Source organism: Marmota marmota, unplaced genomic scaffold (genome assembly GCF_001458135.2).
Source record: "Marmota marmota marmota unplaced genomic scaffold, marMar, whole genome shotgun sequence".
Taxonomy (NCBI): Eukaryota; Metazoa; Chordata; class Mammalia; order Rodentia; family Sciuridae; genus Marmota; species Marmota marmota.
The window spans coordinates 25791413-25807462 of record NW_025999842.1 but is presented as its reverse complement, the minus strand read 5'-3'; the positions used below and the strand labels follow the sequence as shown (position 1 = coordinate 25807462).

The 16050-nt window shown below is 41.0% G+C and overlaps 1 long non-coding RNA gene across 1 annotated transcript; it reads left to right on the top strand.

Moving 5' to 3' along the window:
* The first annotated feature begins 8296 nt into the window (after positions 1-8296).
* On the top strand, positions 8297-15295 carry LOC125610421. Its single transcript, XR_007340488.1, has 2 exons — positions 8297-8831; positions 15111-15295. It is a non-coding gene; the product is annotated as an uncharacterized LOC125610421 (long non-coding RNA).
* Positions 15296-16050: the final 755 nt, after the last annotated feature.

Here is a 16050-nt window from a genome sequence, read left to right as displayed (position 1 = left end):
TATTTAATGGGCATGTTTGAATGCACATTTTGATTGATTGGTGGGATGGAGCCTGAGGTTCTACACTTTTTTTTTTTTTTAAGTTGTCAATGGGTCTTTATTTATATGTGGTACTGATAATCGAACCATGTGCTTCACACATGCTGGGCATGGCACTCTACCACTGAGCTACGACCCTAGCCCTTGGTCTTAGTTCTTCTGGTTTCCATGAAACTTTTTTTTTTAACAACAGTTGAATATAAAAGCTTTATATTTGACTTAACTTTACAGTAAATTCCACATAAGAAAAACTAAACCTCCTTTCAGTTAGCTGAATTGTGATTGAAATACATTCTTGTATTAATAACTCAAAACTCTTAGGTGTACCTGAAGTATTAGTCTCTCAATACTAAGCAAGGAATTATCTTTGGAATTTGAAACTAGATTGCCTTGGAATGTGAAAAAATAGAAAACTGCTTAAAAATAGAATGTGATCTTGATGAAATACTTATTGGTAGTGAATTACTAATCAGTTATTTGAGGATGTATTGTTGGTTGATTCAAAGGAACTTGAGAAATATTCTTTTTGAACATTTTGTGGGTGTTACTATGATTCATTATTAATGGTTTAGAAATGCTTTCAAAGTGTTTAGATTTAATAAATGCTTTTTACAGAAAAACACGTGTAATTCAGGTATGCTATTTACAAAATAATTATAGGATTTTTTTTCAATTAACTTCTAATTTATAATGTATAAACTGCAACAAATATCTTCCTTGTTCAATCCCATCAGTTACTTCATGTAAAATCTCATTCGAAGATAACATTAAATCAAGGACTTCACAGTCTGAATCCCCATTGCCTCCCCATGTGCTAGGTCCCACAGAAAGCAAAAAGCTCACAAAGAATCTAAGCATAATTTTTTAGAGAGAATTTATTTTAACCTGCAGCCAAAATTCAAAAATTGTCTTCCTCTAGACTCATTCTTTGTAATTTTTTCATTTCAAACGTGTAGTACCTGTACAAGATTCAAAGTTTTCGCGAGTAAACCATGGATCTCTCTCTCCTGGCCCCACTTTTGTGCCTCCTCCATAGCACTCCCCTCTGTTAACCAGTTTCTTCTGTATACTTAGGGAACTGCTGGCATGTGCATTCCTGGGCACATGCACACACACACCACACATAGATAGGGTTGTGATACTATACTTGATGTTCTATGTGCCTTTTCCCACTATTTATATCTGAAATTATATAAGACAGGTACATAGTCTGTCCTGTTCTTATTGATAACTGTATAATTGAGTATGGTTTTCCATAGTTTTTTTTTTCCCCAAAGTTTGAATTTTTTTCATTAACATACAAGTGAATATGTTTAACATTTAGGACCAATTAAGTAGGAATGTCTATAGATGCCTATGGGGCAATTCAGCCTCCCTCTAAACTGTCTCCTTACACTTTCAGAGGCCATATGGAAAGCTTTGAAGTCTTTGCCAACTTCATTCAGCTCTACAGTGCTGTCAGCCCCTTCTGGGTTTCATGAGACCCTAGAAAAGAGCTTGGGAGAAGATACCATTTACTCCTGGTTGTCACCAAACCTATTGTCAAGAGATGTTTCAAGGAACTAAGTTTATGTCCTAACACTTCCATATGTATGGGTGAACATTAGTGCCATTCAAAACCATCCTAACATCTGCATGTTTTCCAGAAGGTCTCTAATGATGCAGACATAATCAGCATGTAAAAATATGCAAATCGAGTAGATACCTGGGAGGCCTAACATAACAAAAATGGTTCTGGTGTTCAAGAGGGCCTTCTAGTCGGCATCCCTTGTCTGTATTCGGTCTATGACACACACGTTTAAACGTTTGCTGTATTTCTGGCTCAGTTCTAGGTACGAAAGAGAAATTAAAAGGTCCCTGTTTTCATGGAGTTCACATTCAGTGGGAAATATCCAACACCACCTTACCAAAACCAACCAGCCCTTGACGTTCTCATTAACATTTTCTCTCAGATCTTTCCCTCCTCTCACCTGGCCTCCCACACCTTACCCTTTCACATCAACCTGTAAACCTGGGTGCCCTTCCTTGTCTATATTCATCTTCCAAGTGTTTTTAAATGTTTGTTGTGCCCAACAGGATTTGAAGTGCTTGGTGGGTACTCCATAAAACCAACTGAATGAGGCCTTGTTCTTGGCAAAAGACTGTGCCTGGGCTGGGGTTGTGGCTCAGTGGTAGAGTGCTTGCCTTGCATGTGTGAGGCCCTGGGTTCGATCCTCAGCACCACATGAAAAATGAGTAAATAAAAAAAAAAGATATTGTGTCCATCTACAACTAAAAAAAAGGTTTTTTAAAGTAACCTTTTATTTCGGAACAGTTTTATATTCGCAGAAAAGGGCAAAGATAGTGCAGAAAGTTCCCCCATACTCCTCACCCAGTTGTTCCTATTGCCAGCACCTTAAATTTACTGTGGTATACTTGTCAGAATTAATAAACCCATATTGACATAATTGACACATTTTTTTATTAACTAAAGGCTACATTTTATTATAGGGATGCAGGGAATTAAACTCTACCTTCTCAAGGGCAGTGTCTCTGTAAATAATTTGAAATTCTTCTGTAAGAAAGATTTATCTCTTCTTCCCCAATTATTTATTTAGAAGAACATTTATATTGCATACACTTTCATGGCTATGTAATGGTTTGGGTTATAATCTAATCGTAGGTTATTGATTTTGTTGCTTAAATTGTTCTAGCTTTGGCCATTGGGAGCTTTCAGGTTGGCTCCTGTGGCCCTTTGACATGCTTCCATCCTTTCAGGTTTTATTTTTAATAGTTTTTTACTTTCTGGCACAACATGGCTTTTTTTTTTTTTTTCATCAACCATAAAAGCAGACATTTCTCCAAGGAATCCTGGTTCTTTTTATTGGGAAGGATTATTTCCAAATCCAGGCCTCAGCAACACATACCTAACCCACCCACTCACTTAGTCAATGAGTATTTATTTATATTCTACTCTAATGCTAATCATTGAATCAGGTGGTAGATATACAATGGGGAACAAAAAGACAAAGTCCCTGCTTTCAAAAGCTAACCATGTGGTTTGTGAGATAGACAATGAGCAAGTCTCAACAAAGAAGTACATAATTATAACTTTGATAGATTCTCTAAAGGAAAGGGACAACTGGCTGAGATTATAAATAACACAAGTTAGGGGCCTGGTTTAAATTAGTCAGGTGGTTGGAGAAAGCCCCTGAGCAGCTGACATTTAGGTAGAAAACTGGAAGATGAGAAAGAGCCAGCTATTTAAAGAGCAGAAAGAGTAGTGTTTCCAAATAGTGAGTTAGTAGATCAAGACAAGCTTTTTTATTTTATTTTTTAATTTAATTTAATTTTTTTTACACAATACCTTTATTTATTTATCTTTATGTGGTGCTGAGGATCGAAACCAGGGCCTCACACATGCTAGGCAAGCGCTTTCCCACTGAGCCACAACCCTAGCCCATGGACGAGCTTTTTTAAAGAAAGAAATAGAAAATATCACAAGTATTATCTTTACAAAACTTTTGTTTATGTATAGGGTATGTGTTTTTGTATTTACTGGTTCATGATATAGAATGCAATTTTTAATAGGAATTGTGATAAAAAATAAAAACTCCAGAAGCCACTATTTGAAGCAAAAAATAAGAACAGATTGACAGCTGGAAAAAAAGAAGAAGAAAAAAATACTAACATGCTGACATGCTGGAGGATCTGAAAGGAAGCCAGTGCGTTGTGAGGAATGAACACAGGATGAGAAGAGGCTCAGCAGGGCCCAGGAGGCCTCTTGGTATTTAAATGGAGAAATGATAGGAAGTCATTGGAAGGTTTTAAACAAAGAAATGTTGGTGTTTGGGGAAGATCTTTTAGGCTTCTATTTGAGAATGGAAGAAGAGAGAAAAATCATGGGGCGGTCAGCAGGAAGACTTACAGAGGTCCAAGGAAGAGAAACTAGATCACTAGAATGTGTGGCTCACATTCCATTGTCATTCTTGTGCTCCCAACCACTGGAACACAGCAGACCTTCAATATATATTTTGTTGAATGAAGAAATCACATGATTGTAGTAAACATGGAGAGAAATGAGCTGGCACATTTGAAAACAGCAAGTCTTGCTGACTAATTGGGTGGAGAAATTGAACAGGGAAAGGAGACCACCTTTACACATCTGAACCCGCCATGCTCATTCATGCTTTCTTTCTCACTGTTGCACTACAGAGGGTTATTATGAGGTCCTTTTAACTGTTTAGACTGTATTTCTACCTCTATGCTTAGTCATACTGGCCAAAAGTGGAAATAACAGAATTTTTCAAGAGAAACCGAGATGAGTAGAATCACAAAAACCAGTTCTCTTCGCAGATTTTCAAAACTTTTTTATTTTATAAACTTTTGATGCCAAATGTCTGAACTTTTGTAAGCGTCAACTACTGGCAAATAAAAGTTCCTCAGAGCAGTCCCTAAATTCCTTGGGATTCAACAGAGAGCTGGTCAGGTACATGGCTGTGTTCCAAAGAACCATTTCTGCCCAGTTTTACACTATTTTCAACATACTGTGACAAAATCCTTTCTTGAAACTACTTTTCTTGTCATTGCTAAAGTCCAGCATCTGTAGCTAGTTGTCCACTCCCCACTGGGTTTCCTCAACAAAGGGCAGCTATCTTTTGTCACTGTGGTGGGACTTGGAAAAGCACTGAAGAAGCCAGACTTTAGGAAAGAAGACTGTGAGTCCTTTCTGGAAAGTCAGGCGGGACCAGATTATGAGTGTGCTCCAGAAATGCTAATGGATTTTTTGAAGGATTGGTCATTTTGGTCAAATGAGCTTTATGTTATTAACTGAGAAGCCAAACAGCAATCAGATGTTACTGAGAGTGGCACCAGCTGTTTTCATTGGTTAAGCACTCCTGTGTGATAGAAAATCAAACTTGAACTGGCTTAAGCAAATCAAGGGTTTGGTTTGACTCATATCCTGATAACTCCAGAGATTGATCTAGAATTTAAACGCTCTTCATGATACCAGCACCATGTCTGTTTTGTTCATGAAGTACTACCTCTTCTGTGTCCTGGCTTGATTCTTAGGCTGGCATTTTGGTGGCACAAAAAAAGGCCTAGGGAATTTTGGACTTTATATTCTCCAGTATACCATCTGCAAAAAGAGGGATTGTTGCCTCTGATGTTACAAGAGAGGATAAAAGCAGCTTTTTTACAGAAGCAATGTTTCCCAGAAGCAAATGTTTCCTCAAATCTCATTGGCGTGAATTGAGCCATATGCCCATCTTTGAGCCAATTACCTGGATGATGGGTACTCTGATTGGCTTAACCACCCCAAGGTGCTATATATATATCCACTTATTAGAGAAAGGGCAGGAAGTAGGGAAGAGGTGGTTCCCTCAAAGAAAATCCTGGGTGCTATGACAGGAGAAGGGGGAAATGGATGCTGGGGAGGCAACCTCTGAATGTTTCCTATATCAGCATCATTATTATTCTGGTAAAGACCAAATTAGAGGCAATGCAGATATAAATAAGAACCCTGGCTCTACCTATTTCTTAGCTATGTCACCTCTTCAAGTCCCAATTTTCTTAAACTGAAAAACATGCAAATGATAATACCTTAGAGAAGGTCAAATTCATTCATTAAAATATGTGTGTGTGTGTGTGTGTTTGTGTGTATGAGTATGTAAGTTTATATATTTAAAAAAATAGAAATCAAATATGAGGTACTTTTTGTTGTATTTTCTTAAAGGGCCAAATAGAGTCAGTCCTGTTAGTCAAGATGGAGCCCACATTTCTACTTAGCAGGACACCAAGTGGAAGGAAGACTTCCCTGGCCAAAACGAGTGTTAGGCAAGTTAGGGCCTGTCTCGTGTCTTCATTGCAAGAAAGAAGTTTCACTGGTTCTGAACCAACCTTAAGCAGCAGGTGTTCAGGACTGGGGTGTTAAAAGTTTCAGCTTTGATTTTTCTATGAAATTGTTCAGGTTATTAAAATGTTGGCCCTATTCTCTTGTTTAAGAACTGGTTTCATTTCTAATGACACAGCACCATCATGCCATTCCTTGATTTAGTCACGAGAACCAAAACTAATGTGTGGCTAGTTTCATGTCATTTTTATAGCAGTCAGTACAGAGAACAACAGGCTCTTGTGAAAACAGATGTACTTGCTATCTATTTCTCTATCTGCTGCCTCCCAGACTCAGAAACCTATTTCTGACATGATTTGGTCCTCTGGTGTGGGCCTTGTGGGAGAGGCTCCATAGAGCACAAGAACCTGGCTATTCTTCCCAGGGCAGAACCTTTTTAAAAGAAAAAAGAGTGCCATCCCCCAAATCTTAGAAGAATTGTAAGAGTGTCAGAAATAATTCTTGGGCATTATTGTCTCTTATAAAAAGGCAGGAGGGTTCTTTGTTTGATGAGCCTCTAAAAACTTAAAGGCCTTATAGTATTGCATGAGAATGTGAGCATATGTTGATCTTTCTGAAAGAAGCATTGCCTTAATAATAATGCTAATTCTCTTATAATAACAACACAGTGTCTTCACAAAAGCCTTATCATTTGCAGTGTTTCTATAAGCAAGTTAGATAAGGAATGTTTACAGATGAAGAAACAGAACCTGGAATCTTAACATGGCTTCAGAGAGAGTGTTACAGAATTTAATTAGAGTCTTGGACTAACTTCCGTTTAATTGCTTTATCTCTCTGTGTCTGAGTTTCCTTATGTATAAAATGCAAACAATAATAATGATAACAATAAATACCTCATGGTATAATAGTGAAGATTATATGAATTAATATGAAAAGTGCTTTAAAAAGTACCTTGTGCAGGCACGGTGTCACATGCCTACAGTCTCAGCAACTCAGGATGCTGAAGCAGGAGGATGGTAAGTTTGAGACCAGCTTCAGCAACTTAGCAATTTAGTGAGACCCTATCTAAAAAGGGCTGAGAATGTGATATGACTCAGTGGCTAAGTGCCCCTGGGTTCAATCCCCAGTACCAAAAAATAAATAAATAAATAAAAGCAACTGGCACACAGTTTGCACTCCATTAATTTAGTTATCATCAATGTCACCATTCATTTGTTTTCAGTTTTCTCAAGTTGAATGCCCTTGCTTTTTTGACACACAGCCTACCTCCATTCTCAGTTATTCATCTGACCTTTTTTGGGGGAGGAGGGCCTCAGTACGGGATTGAACTGAGGCACTTGACCACTGAGCCACATCCCCAGCCCTATTTTATATATTATTTAGAGACAGGGTCTCACTGAGTTGCTTAGCATCTTGCTTTTGCTGAAGCTAGCTTTGAACTTGCCGTCATCTTGCCTCAGCATCCTGGCCGCTGAGATTAAAAGGCATGGGCCACTGTGCGTGGCTATTCATGTGATCTTTGATCTCAAGCTGTCCTCCAATGTCTATCTCTGTCCAAACTAACAGACTAAGGTTTGCTTCATGCCAGCTAGCTGGCCTCCTCCAGAACCATCTAACCGGTCTTTCCTCATTGGCTTTCAATGCTAAATATGACTCCTAGTGGTACTAATTAAGAAAAAAAAATACTAGGGATCTTGAATATAGTGTCTAGGTAAACCTCACTCTCCCGGAAGACTGGATTTGGCAGTCATGCTTCTTGTTCTTTGCTTTGATTTGGACTTGGGCTATGCTATTGTCAGCCCCTACTGGGCCTTCTTGGTCCAGTTTTAAATTTTGCATCCTATTTAACCAAATAATTTAACTTAATTTCTGTACTCTTTACAATTTCCATAAATGATATTGTCAAGAAAGCCTTTCTGGGGCTTGGGCTGTAGCTCAGTGGCAGAGTGCTTGCCTAGCACGTGTGAGGCACTGGGTTTGATCCTTAGCAACATTTAAAATAAACAAAATAAAAGGTATTGTGTCCCTATACAGGAAAGGAAGGAAGGAAGGAAGGAAGGAAGGAAGGAAGGAAGGAAGGCTTTCTGCATTTCATTTTTTTGATTATCTTACTCATTCTCTTTACCAGTATTCTCTTACTGGTCGTCTGAGCCATCCAAATAATATTGCTACTATTTAGTGCTTTGTGTATATTCCTCTTATTCCCTCCCCTAGATTGTAAATTTCTTGATGCCAAAAGTTGGAGTTTCTGTTTCTTTGTATCACCCACAAGTTTACAGGCAGAGCCTATTTGGGAATTAACTCATGAGAGAGCTCTGACTACATATATGGTTCTCTCTGGTCTTTTCCCTCTACTTAGATCCCTTTTATTTTCTCTGAATAGTCTCACAGGGCCTTTCTGCCTGAATTTTGGTAGGACTTCAGCAAGCAGAGACAGATGTCAAGGTCAGGGACTAACCACGCTATTCTGTATTTGGGATTTGGAGGGTGATATATATCCCCAGGAGTGTTCTTGAACCCAGTCTTTAACACCCTCTGTTGGTATATGTGCTGGTAGATTACCTACCATTTCCTTCTCTTCACATCATTGTATTTCCCTTGGTCTCATCTCATTTTTTTTTCTTCTACCCATTATCTCATTCACTGGCTTTTCCCTAATTCCCTTCCAAACCACCCCTTCCCCTGACCTCTCTTCATGCCTTGGCTGTTACCCTTGCTTGATCCTTCTGCATGTCTCACTTTGGTTTCTGTTCCCTCTTATTCTTTTTCTTTCACTTTCCCCCACCCACCAGTCATTTTTAACAGTGTCATCATGACTTACAGTGTGGGAACATGGTACTTGCTGTCTCCCACATTACACAGCCACCCCTGGATTCCATGTGACCAGCATTCCTTCCCTGAACCACTTGGGTAGGACAGAAGCTCCACCGCTGCCAGATACCAGAGTGCAGCTCTCACAGTGAGTCCTGCTTCCTGCCCACTGCAGGAAGTGAGGGTAGGGCAGAAGATGGAGGCCACAGAGAAGCACCCAAGCCTCTTGGCGATGCTGCTGGGCAGTGTGAGCTGGGCGTAGCTCTAGACACCACTCAGAACAGCTTCACTCTGTGAAAGCGTGAAACGGGGAGGGTTCACTGAAAGGAATGGCATGGGCTGCGGGGAAGAGGTGGGGTAGCATGTCTGACTGAGACCAGGGAGGTTTCTAGTGCTGACATGACTGGGCCTCCTAATCCACAAAACTCAGCTGAAACACCCAAGCCCAGTGAACAACAGGGTCCCAGTCATAAGCAGAAAACACTCTTCCCTTTTTTCTCCCTCAGCCTCACACATGCAGGCTTGTGCAATCTGTTCTTATGTAAAGGTTTGCAAAATGGTCCAAAAGAAGGTCAGGTCTGGGATTTCTTAGACACACCTCCATTTCCCAGGGTCAGCCATTAGCCAAGACAGCTGGAACAACCTGGACTGCAGAGTACGAGTGGGAGGAGGATGTCAAGGCTGCTAAGAACAGGGCCTTCTAGGGCTCAGTTGCAGAGAGCAAGCAATGTTCTTATTTCAAACACGCAAACCGGATTTGGTCAAAGACTCTCCCTGAGAGGCAGCTGCCCTTTGAAGCTGTGGACAGGGCTGGAAATAAAGCTCTTGTCTGAGAAAGAGTAGGTTTCTACCAGACCGTTCTATTTCCTGCTGGTTGCTGCAAGTGACCCTTTGGCAGCAGCCCCAGGGGTGCCTGCAGTCTCCAGTGCGCAGCTGCAGCAGAGTGAAAGTGGGCCCTGAGCTCTGCCAGCTGCCTGGGGCTCTGCAGGCGTGTCCTGCTCTCGCCTGCTTTCTGGAGCCATCTGTGAGCCTGGCTAACAAGCCAGGTAGAACACACTGGCTGAGGAGAAGAGTGAGCCAGGTCTCTTGGCATTTTTTCAAATCCCAGAAAGGAAGCACACCTAAACCCAGCACCCCTCTTTCTTTTCCTTCAGATGTAGGTGGTTAAAGCCCATCTACTATGGTTTGTATATGCCCCCCAAAAGGCATGTGTTGGAAATTACACCCCACCTCCCAGTGTTGGGAGGTGGGGCCTGAGGGAGATGACTAGGTCATGAGGGCAGAGTGAGTGGATTAATGGCATCATCGCTGGAATGGGTTCTCATAACAGGGGGAGTTCCAGCACCCATTACTTTCCCTCTCTTTCCCCTTCTGCCATGGGATGATGCAGCAAGAAAGCCCTTGCCAGATGACAGCCCCTCAGTCTTGGAATTCTAAACCTCCAGAACCACGAGCCAGTAAATTCCTGTTCATTATAAAGTACCTATTGTGTGGTATTCTAGTAGAGCAGCACAAAACCCATGGGTGCATCCCACCCATAACACAGGCAGGGAAGCATGTGTGGTCAAAGATCTTGCATTTGCCCACATTGCCCAGTATGTAGTGTTAAGAATGCACTTAATATTTATAGATCATTTTGACATGTAAATAAGCCCTAGCCAAGGTAAAGGAAAGGACAATGGGAATTTTATCAATTAGGATCAAGTATGAAGAATGAGGGCTGGGGATGTGGCTCAAGTGGTAGCGTGCTCGCCTAGTATGCGTGAGGCACTGGGTTCGATTCTCAGCACCACGTAAAAATAAAAAAAATAAAGATGTTGTGTCCACCTAAAAACTTAAAAATAAATATTTTTAAAAAAGAATGAAGAATGAAAAATTTTAAAGAACCATTTTTATAAAATATTAGCCTCAGTTGGCATCAGCCAATGAGCAACCAATCTCCTATTTCTGACTGTTTTATTTTAAAACTTAATATTTTACAGTGTTACCCAGCTAGTCAGGTGTGGTAGTGCAAGGATCTTAAAGACATTTTTTCAGTTAATTTTGAAAGTTCACAGAGCAGGACTTCCTGAGTCCTTTGTTACTAGAATTGCAGATACACAGATGATCCATAGAGATGTCATAAGCATACATGAATAGTTTATATATAAATAGAAATATTTATAGGCATAGAGGATTGCAAGTTCAAGGTCAACCTGGGCAACTTACAGAGATCCTATTTCATAAAAATAGGGGTGGGGAGACTGGGGTTGTGTGTGGCTCAGTGGTAGAGCGCTTGCCTAGCAAGTGCAGGATTCTGGTTTTGATCCTCAACACCACATAAAAATAAATAAACAAAATAAAGGTATTGTATACAAAAAAAATAAATATTTTTTAAAAAAAGGGTGGGGGTGCTGGGATGTAGCTCTATGCTAGAGCACCCCTGGAGCTCTATGTTATTATTATAAAATAATGATGATGAAAATAATAATGTATAATGTTACACATACCAAATATCTTGAATACATCTTCAACTGATTTTGAAAGTTCACAGAGCAGGACTTCCTGAGTCCTTTGACCTTTGCACTGCAGATACATAGATGATCCATAGAGATGCAACTAGGAGAAAATATCTAAATTTCTATTTATATTTATGTTTTAATCTAAAAAACAAGAAAGAGGGCTGGGATGTAACTCAGTGATAGAGTGCTTGGAAGCATGCAGGAGGCCATTGGTTTCACTCCCAGCACCTGAAAAAAGGTGTTCACTACAATTGTAGATTGTCTACTGAAAATAGAACTAAAAAATAAAAATCAAATTTTTAAAATTAAGCATTAATATTGATAGTTGTAGTAATAAACATGCCAAATATTTATTATACATAGTCACAAGTATAGTCATATAGAAATAGAAATATGATGGGGACACAGACTCAGTTTTTTTTAATTAGAATTTATGATCAAAAATGTTCGGTGGGACTTCTACTTCTGACCCGTATGAAGTAATAGAGAGCAAATTTACCTTCCTGCCTGGAAAAAAGAAAACCGCAAGAAAAACAGAGAAAATATATGAAATAATAGTTTTCACAATACTAGACATCAGGTGGTGAAGAGAAGTGATCTTTGAGAACCAGGAAATAAATGAAGTGGCCCTACACTTGCCCCAGTCTCCTCCACTGAGTTCACATTATTTAATAAACAGTTATATGTACTTAAAAAATACTGGTGACTTGGGGAAGTGGGTGTTGGAGATTAGGGTGATTTTTATACTAGACTATAAAATACTTGAGGACAGCAGCCACATCTTGTTCACTGAATGTCCCAGCACCTCACACAGAAGTTGTTATATGGTAGTTGCTAAATAAACATTTGTTGAATGAATAACTGAGGCTCTCCAGGAGAACAGAGATGATGGAATGTTGAAACCAAATGCACCTCATAGTTATCTAGTTCATTTCCTCATAATATAAATGAGGAAATTGAGGTCCAAGGCAGTGCAATAACTTGCCTGAAGTCACAAGCCCCTTAGTGGTAGAGTTAGTGGGAATATTCTTCCTGTAAACCAATGCTTGCATTAAGCAAGTCAGTAAACCAGAGCCTCAAGCTGCACAAGTGCCTTTCTTTGAAAGGTAATTGCTACAGAGCAATTGGAATTGTACTGTATTCAGGAACAAAAATATGTGCCAAAAATTACTGTGGGCAAAACCACTGCTATAGTTTGGATCTGGAATGTCACTCAAAGGCCCATGAGTTAAAAGCTTGGTTCCCAGGATGGTGCTATTAGGAAGTGGCAGGGCCTTGTAGGAGCATGGTGGGGGTGTGCCTTTGAAGAGGATAATAGAGCCCCAGCCCATCGCCTTCCACTTTCTCTCTCACTTTCTGGCCATGAGGTGAACAGCTGTATTGTGCCATTTGTCCCCTGCTGTGCTATGCTGCCTCACTATAGGCCCAAAAAGTAACAGGGCCAATCAATCATGGATGAAACCTTCAAAACTGTTAGCCAAAATAACCTTTTCTCTTCATAAGTAGATTGTCTCAGGTATTTATTACAGTAACAGAAAGCCGTGTAACCCAGTTGCCCAGAGTTGAAGATATGGCCAGACCCTGGTCAATTCTAAAAAGATGCTGAAAGAACTCCAGGCTGAGCAGAGAGGCCAAAGGAACATCATTCCTAACATGAGCCCTGGTTGTCTGTGATTCCTTGAGACCCTGCATAAGAACTTGAGCTCTGTATCAGGGCCAGCCTGTCCACTAAGAAACTCCAGAAGACCTGGGCCATCCAGAGTGATCATAGGCTCAAGGACTTCTCCGAGCCAACTGGTACTTCCCAGGATAGTCCTGCAGGCCCTGCATCTGTCCTGGGAGCTGAGGAAGGGTGAGCAGTTCATGTGGGAATTCTACAGGGATCTTGTCAGGCCATGAGCACCTTCAGGCAACAAGATGTGACCTGGCGCAGAAGGACCTTCCTGCCCAGGATTGAAGGAGTCCTAACACTGTGTTCCCATGAGGTTAGAACAGAGTCCCAAGGATGGGTTTGACTGCTTTCTGAGGTTTGGTGCATCATAAAGCAGTCCTGGCTCTATCACTTCTCTGCCAGGGTTTATGCTGGCTTCAGCTGGAAATCGAACTTGTCATCACATCCCTTCCTTTTGAGTTTCTCCTCAGTTTGAATCAGTCCTTGAAAAGCATCTTAGCGCTTACTAAGCATTTTGTTGGATCTAGAAAATTCTAGGGACATGGCAACGATAGCCTGATCTTGCTTGAGAGTTTTAAGCCTGATCTAGGCCCTGTGTGATCTAAGGAATGAACTTATGCCTACTTAGAGATTCCCTCAACTACCACCCGAAGTAGCTCCATAGCACCCATGGATTAGAAGCTGATGCTTAGCTCTTGTTTCAAGGACCTTATTTATAGCTGCCTCACAGTTTATTACGGTTTTCACAGTGACATTTGGGCTTCACTGAAAAAATGAATGACAGGGTCTGAAAGTGAATGGTGATTTAAATGTGACCTGTGGAAACTTCTTTACCCTGGAAACCCCAGGAAAGTTCCTGTAGAAAGGAATCTAGCACAAGGCTATGTATCTTAAAGGGCGTCTTCTAAATAAGAACTGCTATTTGATTCACAACAGAGTTGGATGTGAATTTTCTTAGGCCCGGGGCCTGGGTTGGGTTAGGGGTCTCTGAACAAGCCCAACTCAGGAACAGGCCCCAACAGACTACATGGCACTTGGGCTCTGCTCCTCTTCTGCAGTGATTCGTTAATTCAAGTTACAGGTAGAAGCCACTTTGCAGAGTCTTGGAAGGGAAAAAGGCATAATCCTGGCAGCACAGTGTTTTCTATGCACTAATTAGAAAAAGCAGAAGCAAAGTTATTGTTAGTCTCCATTTTACAGATCAGGAAACAAAGGCATTGAGAGAACATTTCAGGTGCTGACAGTCACAGGGTGAGTCAGTAATAAACCTGGACCCAAGATGTAAACTTGGTACCCCGTGAGCCAGAATTGGCTCTGCCTTGGACTCTATGATCTCAGGGGAAATGCTTCCTGCTTTATCCTAAGCAAGAGTTCTTTGTGAGACCCTCATCTCATGGATCTTACCCTAAGCCTGTCTGCTCAACAGCCAAAGCCCCTGCCTGCCTCTGCCTGTTCCCAACACCACCCTTGGCTTTCTTGCAGTCTGTGCAGCTCCATCTGTCCTCTTTGGACTCATCTGTCTTCTGTGGACTCCACACTTGTCCCAGTACATGAGCCAAGGTGGTCCCTTCTGCCCTTGGCATTGGCCATGTCCACCTCTATCTTTCCCACACACAATGAATCAGAACACAGTCCTGACTTGGGGCTCCCAGGCATGTCTCCTTCCTTCCTGCTTCTGCTGCCCACACTAGTCTCTGGTTCCTTCAGATTCAATAGCTTCTTCATCCCTTCCCTGCACCCTCTTCATCATCTCTATTCTCTGCCTAGAAAACCCTCCCCTTTCCTTACCATGGAGTCTCTAGGAATTCCAGGTTCCTCCCAACTTTTCAAGAACTAAGCTTTCCCCACTCATTGTGAGAATGTCTCTCTACACTTTTTAGAGAAATATAGTGGCCTCTTCAACCACCATTCCTCCACAGAATTGGATTGTCCTAAACTCTCTCACCAATCCCTGAAATTTATATTTAAGGCAATATAAATGTGAAGATGGTAGGCAGAATTTGAAAATGGACCCAATATTTCCTGTTTTGCCCCATGTATTTACACCCCATGCATAGGATGGACTTTATTCCCAGGACTAGGTCATTTTATGGCACAGCGCACCTTAAGAAGAAGAGATTATTGTGGCAGGGCTGACCTGGTCATAATGGGAACCTTAGTCCTATGGGAACCTCAGTCCTATGACCTCAGGGAACTGGATTCTGCTGACAAGCAAGAGCTAAAAATGGACCATTTCCCTAATGCTTGCTTCCAGATAAGAACTCATCAGGACAACACCTTGATTTCAGCATCATAAGACCAGAAGAGAAGAGCCGGTCACACTGTTTCAGACTTCTGACTTTGAGAACTGGAAACTAATAAGTGGGTGTTGTTTTAAGGCACTCTGCTGGTGGTAATTTGTAATGCACCAATAAAAAGCGAATACAGGTAAATATTTAATCACACTGGAGTTTTAGACTTTTTAAAAATACTTATCCTGATACCAGAGTTTTAGATGAGGGCTGCAGCCACAGCTGTGTGGATTGTTAGATGGCGGAATTCAGCAGGAGGAGCTAAGGACACCTGGCTCACTCTGAATATAATTCAGCAGCAAGAGGGGTTGGGTCTCTGAGGCAAAGGTGAGCTTGGCCTTTCTGTACTCAGGAGAGTGTAATCTGGTCATCAGACCAGCACATAAAGAGCTCATATACAGGGAGGAGATGATATGGAACAGAATGCTAGGTAAAGATCAAGAGAAGGGAAATGGTACCCAAAGGTGAAATCAAACCCTCATGGAAGAGGTGGTATCTGGTGTGAGCCTTGAAGACTAAGTATGGTTTTACTTCAGAGTCAAAGGCAGGAAATTAAGAGTAAATTAGAGAAACAGTGCATTGCTCAATTGCACAGGATGTAGGACATTTGATAACATCAGGACTAGTATGGGTTAGGATGGAAATATATTTTGGGTCCACAGTGTGAAGGTTGTTGAATCACAGCACTAATTTTAGGTGATGTGGCAATAAGTGAAAGGCTGCAAAAAGTTTGGAGGTTGGGGCAGGTTAGAATTAAGGTGTATTGAAAGTGAAGGATGGTTCAAAATGAAGGCAGGCAGGAGATGAACATTATTTGCAGACCATGAGACAGAATAAGCAAAAATTACTCAGAGCCTGCATGGTGTTTCTGGCAGTGTGTACCAAAAAAAAAAAAAGGGGGGG